This window comes from Stenella coeruleoalba, assembly GCF_951394435.1.
Source record: "Stenella coeruleoalba genome assembly, chromosome: 4".
Lineage (NCBI taxonomy): Eukaryota > Metazoa > Chordata > Mammalia > Artiodactyla > Delphinidae > Stenella > Stenella coeruleoalba.
In genome coordinates, this window is record NC_137149.1 from 114,830,392 (window position 1) to 114,837,068 (window position 6,677).

The 6,677-nt window shown below is 40.5% G+C and overlaps 1 pseudogene across 1 annotated transcript; it reads right to left on the reverse strand.

Annotated features, from left to right (window-relative positions):
• Positions 1–428: 428 nt before the first annotated feature.
• On the reverse strand, positions 429–5,763 carry LOC307185528 (tripartite motif-containing protein 60-like; annotated as a pseudogene). Its single transcript has 2 exons — positions 5,733–5,763; positions 429–1,457 (listed from the first exon to the last, which is right to left on the reverse strand). The product of its transcript is annotated as a tripartite motif-containing protein 60-like (transcript).
• Between the last annotated feature and the right edge of the window lie 914 nt (positions 5,764–6,677).

Genomic DNA, 6,677 nt, shown 5'->3' on the forward strand with positions numbered 1-6,677 from the left:
GGGAGACGCAAGAGGGAGGAGATATGGGGATATATGTATACATATAGCTGATTCACTTTGTTATACAGCAGAAACTAACACAACATTGGAAAGCAATTATACTCCAATAAATATTAAAAAAAAAAAGTATAGGGAACAAATCTATCATTCTAATTGTAGAAGGAAACCTCACCCAACTCATAGTTCAGAAAAATACCAATCTTACTGGGTTCTACCATAGACAGGATGGTTTCTCTTAGGACTTGACACAACATAAGTTCTCTAAACATACCACCCATCTGCCTAGAATCGACCCTCAACTACTGGGTGATTTCGCCAGTTCCTAGGAAAATAATCTCGGCACAGTCTTGTTTCCCACTTCTATCTCGCAGTAATGTCTGCCAGAATGAAATCTATTACAACATGGGACAGCAGGACAGAGATAAAGTCTACTTGGGTAATAAAAAGTTTGGCTTTCTCTTTCCATATTGCACAATTTTTCCATCCTTGGAGACAATAAGTTGAGGATGTGCTGTTTCAAGGTCTAAAATCACATCTACTAGAAATGGCTTGGTAATTCTATCAATGCCAGAATATTGTAGAGGAAGGTTAAATCCATACTTGTTTAATTGGAATGAAAATGCTCAGAGCATTTCAGGATTTGATACTTGCACTGGATACTCTTAACCTGTCTCAGTAATTCCAGTTCTGACTGCACACACTTACCCGCTGCCTCCCTCAGCAGATGTTTCAATGTGGAAGCATGATCTGTAAATGTTACAAAGTTTTCATAGAGTTTTGTTAAAATGTCCATCTCTTCATCTTCCATCTGCCTGGGAATATCCTCTTGCTGATTCTGTAGAAACAGTCTAAATTTGCTCACATTCAGAATTTATTTTTTCTCTCCTATATTTAACCTGCTTCCTCTGTTCAACTGATTGGCTGGCTTGCAGAGTTATCACTTTTTCAACTTGTTCCATATCACTCTTCAAGGGCTCAACGGTACACTGTAGAATTTTCTTGTGATGAGAGGCAGCTTTCTTAATGGGGCAAATGTAGTGTTTCCATTGTTGAATGAAGAAACTGCACTGTGTACATAAAACCTCTAGGTCCTTCCCTAAAAAAGGTCAGAAACTGATTGTGCTTCTCACACACAGAACTCTCTTTCTGCCCCTTCCACGTGCTCCTTCTGATCTGGAGTAAATTAGCAATTTCAGTCAAATGACTGAGCTGGGGAAGGTATCACCTAGGTCCTTCCAAGCCATGTTGATGCATGAGTGACAGAAGTTGTGCCCACAGTTGATGGTTACTGGATCTTTCCAGTTATCCACACAGATGGGGTTAGCTAGACACCTCTTGTGGCTGTACCAAGGCTGTCACGAACTCCACTGAGTTGAGAACAGAAATGGTGGATAAGAATGCTCCCTCTGGCAAGGCCTGCTCAAGCTCAAGACCCAGTGAGAAGTGGATATCCTCCCCTAGCGATAGCAGATTGAACAGTTTTATGTTTCACTGGACCGCCATACTGATGACAGCCACCAAAGTCATGTTCAGTCCCCTGTACCTACCTCAACTTGAAGGGCAAGGGAGATTCACTGCTTGTAGCACTATCACAAGTTAGCCCACCCAGATTTAACATTAATAACTTTCTTCCACAAGTAACTAACCACAGGTTCAAGCAAGTAATCTCTCCACTGGGGAGAAAAGCTTTTAATTTCAAATTTTCCTAGAGTGGCAATCACAATATAATAATTAATTCAGGCAAGAATCATCAATGACTGCAACTACTGTAAGGTAAAATTTCATGGGAAATATTATATTCACACAATCTCAAAATATCACTCTGAGAATTATAGTTCATGTATAGAGAGACAAAATAAGTGCTTTACAATGTAGAGACTAGAGAACACCTCCTGACCAGTGAATGGATAAATTGATGGCCTGCGATGGGAAGGAAAACAGCACATATGGAACAGTTCTACCCCCCACACCATTACCCAAATCTAATCACAGGGAAGTAATCACCAAAATTGAAACCATGGAACATTCAATGGTCTTAGACACTGCATAAACAAGAATGACACTGAAAAAGAAATTATGGGGGAGTGTTCTACATTAAAAGAGACTAAAGAAACAACTAAGAGAAATTCATGATCTTAAGCTTTGATTCTAGATAGGCAGGAAAACTGCTGTAAAGTGGATAGTATGGGACAAAAGGGAAATTTTGAATACACACTATTTATTGGACAAGAGTAATATCATAGTTAACCATCTTGAATTCTAAAATTACAGTTTAGCTACATAAGAAAGTATTCTATTCTTAGGAAATACATAATGAAATACTTATAGATGAGGGGTCATGAACTTTTAATGTTACTCTGAAATACTACTTTACCAAAAGCAGGTGTCGTGGTTTTGGTACAATGTGGGAGTGTGATGGCTGTGACTATAAGACTTCATAGGGATGGAATAGTTCTCTATTTGGTGGTGGCTACATGAATCTGCATGTCATAAGTGTCACAGAACTATATGCACTCATTTGACCAATATCAAATTCTTGGTTTTCATATAATATTGTTAAGAAACATGGGAACGTAGACAGTGGGTCCATGGGACCCCTCTGTACTATCTTTAAAAGTTCCTTGAATCTATCATTATTTCAAAATATTAAAGTTTAGAACCCAGGTTATAATCCTCAGTTTGGCTCAAATGAAATTCCCGTTTTTCTTCTTAACTTGATTGTTAATTGAATTTTGTCAAAAACATGTACTATTTTTTATACTTAAAAAAAATCATAATGTTGATATCTATAGTCAATATCACATTGATTAATAGCCACTCTCCTTCATGGACACGTCACCTTCATCTGGCTCTATCAAGACCACTTTCAGAATGACGTTGTTAATCCACTAATTGCCAAATCCAACGGATTTTTTTTTAAATGTATATGAAATATTTTTATTGTTGTTAGTTTTATAGAAACAGGGTTGTATTATTCACACTTTTCCGCATCTTGCTTTTCTTTTTTTTGAATTTTATTTAATTTACTTTTTTATACAGTAGGTTCTTATTAGTCATATGTTTTATACACATCAGTGTATACATGTCAATCCCAATCTCCCAATTCATCACCCCCCCACCCCCACCCCCTGCTGCTTTCCCCCCTTGTTGTCCATACGTTTGTTCTCTACATCTGTGTCTCAATTTCTGCCCTGCAGACCGCTTCACCTGTACCATTTTTCTAGATTCCACATATATGCCTTAATATATGATATTTGTTTTTCTCTTTCTGACTTACTTCACTCTGTATGACAGTCACTAGATTCATCCACGTGTCTACAAATGACCCAATTTCATTCCTTTTTATGGCTGAGTAATATTCCATTGTATATATATATCACATCTTCTTTATCCATGCATCTGTCGATGGGCATTTAGGTTGCTTCCATGACCTGGCTACTGTAAATAGTGCTTCAGTGAACACTTGGGTGTATGGGTCTTTTTGAATTATGGTTTTCTCTGGGTATATGCCCAGTAGTGGGATTGCTGGGTCATATGGTAATTCTATTTTTAGTTTTTTAGGGAACCTTCATACTGTTCCCCATAGTGGCTGTATCAATTTACATTCCCACCAACAGTGCAAGAGGGTTCCCTTTTCTCCACACCATCTCCAGCATTTGTTGTTTGTAGATTTTCTGATGATGCCCATTCTAACTGGTGTGAGGTGATACCTCATTGTAGTTTTGATTTGCATTTCTCTAATGATTAGTGATGTTGAGCAGCTTTTCATGTGCTTCTTGGCCATCTGTATGTCTTCTTTGGAGAAATGTCTATTTAGGTCTTCTGCCCATTTTTTGATTGAGTTGTTTGTTTTTTACTATTGAGCTGCATGAGCTGTTTATATATTTTGGAGATTAATCTTTTGTCTGTTGATTCATTTGCAAATATTTTTTTCCCATTCTGAGGGTTGTCTTTTCATCTTGTTTGTAGTTCCCTTTGTTTTGCAAAAGCTTTTAAGTTCCATTAGGTCTCTTTTGTTTATTTTTTGAAAAACATGTACTATTGATTCATTTCTTTGGTAAAAATCTAGTAACTGGAAGAAGTGACAAACGAGGTACCTAGAGAATCCAGAAGGCTGTATGTGGTCCCCTCGCAGCGCCCTCTAGTTGTTCTGAATGTGTGGTTCCCAGACCAACATCATCAGCATCACCTGGGAGATGGTTAAAAATGCAGCTTCCTGGGTCCCACCTGGGATCTACTGTGTCAGAACATGCAGGGGTGGCTCAGCAGTCTGTGTACAGGCCTTCCTCCTTTCATCACGCTGTGACTTATTTACAAGTGGAGGGATGGTGGTACCCTGCATCAAGCAGGGCTATTGGTGCCATCTTTCCAGCAGCGTTTGCTTACTTCATGCCTCTGTGTCGCATTTTGGTAATTCTCACAATATGTCAGTTTTTCATCATTATTATATTTGAATGGTGATCTTTGAAATTACTACTATCACCCACTGAAGGTTCATATGATGGTTGTTAGCATGGCAATAAAAAATTTTTTAATTAAGGCATTACATTGTTTTTTAGACAAAATGCTATTGCACACACGATAGACTACAGTACAGTGTAAACACACTTTTGATACACATTGGGAAACCAAAACACTTACATGACTCACTATTTTGTGATAGTCCTGTTCTTGGAGTAGTCTGGGACCAAACCCACATTTTCTGAGTTATGCATGTGTCAGTAAGATCTCTGAGTGATTCTGACACATGCTGAAATTTAAAACTGATTTACAAACACTTTCTATGTGCTCCCCCTCACTGGGGAGGCCACAGTTACCAGCTGTGTCCTAAAGGTTCCTCAATCTCTAGGTGTAGTTCAGGTGGATCTACCTGAAAGTCTTGTGTCCAAATGTCATTTGGCCATTTCTAGATGCCTCTTCCCCAATTGCCAACACTTCACTCTGTCTTACATTGAATTAATTACCCCTCCTAGCCTGTTAGGAGGTAGGTAATCACGGGATTACCTATTTCAGTGAATAATATCTCCACACCCAATGGCCCACACCACTTTTCCTCAACTCCATTTCTCTCTCCCAAATCAGGGTGGCAGCAGCTCTCACCAGGGCCACTTCTCTATTATCCTAAATGGCCCATTTGCTGGGTCCTCTTCAGTCCCTGTCATCATTCTGTTCTCTGGAATGCACTTTTCAAAAAAAAATTGATCTCATTACACCTCTGCTTTAAAAACTCATCTCCTTTACCGTTATTAGGATAAGTATCCTGACCCCAGACTGGGGGCTTGTGAGGGGAGATTGTTGGCAATGCCTGTTTTTTAATACCTGGCTTCTTATTTCAGACCTGCATTCTCTTTGTGACAATACATCAAGCTGTACGCTAATGAATTCTACACTTTTTTGATGTATGTGAGACTTCCATAGACAAATTTATTTAAAAATGCACAAGCCAGGATCAGATCCAGTCACCCCTCCATCCTGACTACAGAAGGGATGACAAGGAGTGTCCTGAGCCACTCCATCATGAGAGAGCTCTTTCTCTCACCAGAGTTGGAAACCATTACAGCCACCAGTAAGGCAAACTGGTGTTCACACTCCTGGCCTGAGCACAACCGTGTGAACATGGGCCTGGTGCACTGTAGGAGCACAGCTGGTAAGTGGCAGAGCCAGTGTCAGATCCACTCTCACAGGAACCACGCTCTTCAGATCTGAGATTCATAGCATAGACTGACATTTACCTGCTTCAGGTGCAATTATAATCGTCCTCATGACAAGAGTCACTGACACAGCACTTTCTGTCTTCTTACTTCTTGTTTGAGTCTCAAGTACCCGAGGAGGTAGGTTCTACCACCAACTCACTTCACAGAGCATGAAATCGAGGCACAGGGGGGTGAGCTCACCCGTGCTCCCAAGCTTACAGCTGATAACTGGCAGAGCCCAAACTCAAACCCAGAGTCTTGTTCCAGAGTCCACTCCACACTGGCCGCACCTAGGGTCACTGGGACAGGGCAGAGGACAGGGGACATTGTGCAGTTTGGAGGTGGGGCTGGAAGGAAGGCTACTTGAGACCCCACCATGATGCACGTCTGTGGTCACACAGCCAGTGAGTGACCAGGGTCTGAACTCAGTTTCCTCTTACTGCACATCCCTGTTATCACCGTTTCCCTTGGCTGGGGGTCACCAAAATGCTTGCTGCAAATGCAGATTCCCTGGCTCACCTATGGAGACAGAATAGAAACAGTTTCTATTTTTAAGTAAACATTTATGGGTGTAGACCGTACATACATAAAGACACACACATCCATCGTTTTGCATCACCTGAGAATGATTACAAAGCAAACACAGCCCTGTAACCACCTACAAAGCCTACCATTTAAACAGTACCTGCTCCCTTTCCCCTCCTGGCCACTCTCCATCACTGCCTCCACTCTCCTCCCAAAGATAACCACCACCTGCTGCTAAACCATGCACTGGTTTGGCCTGGTTTTGATCTTCATATGAGGGGAGCCATACACAGTATGTTATTGTATTTCTGGACTCTTCAGCTCAATATGACAGGTGGGGAATTCATCCTTATTTTTCTGTTTTTCAGATCCCTTTTCTTGGTGAATAGTAGTCCATTGCATGCCTGTACTGCTGTTCATTAGTTCATTCTGTTGCTGAAAGCCCTTGGGTTGTTTCCA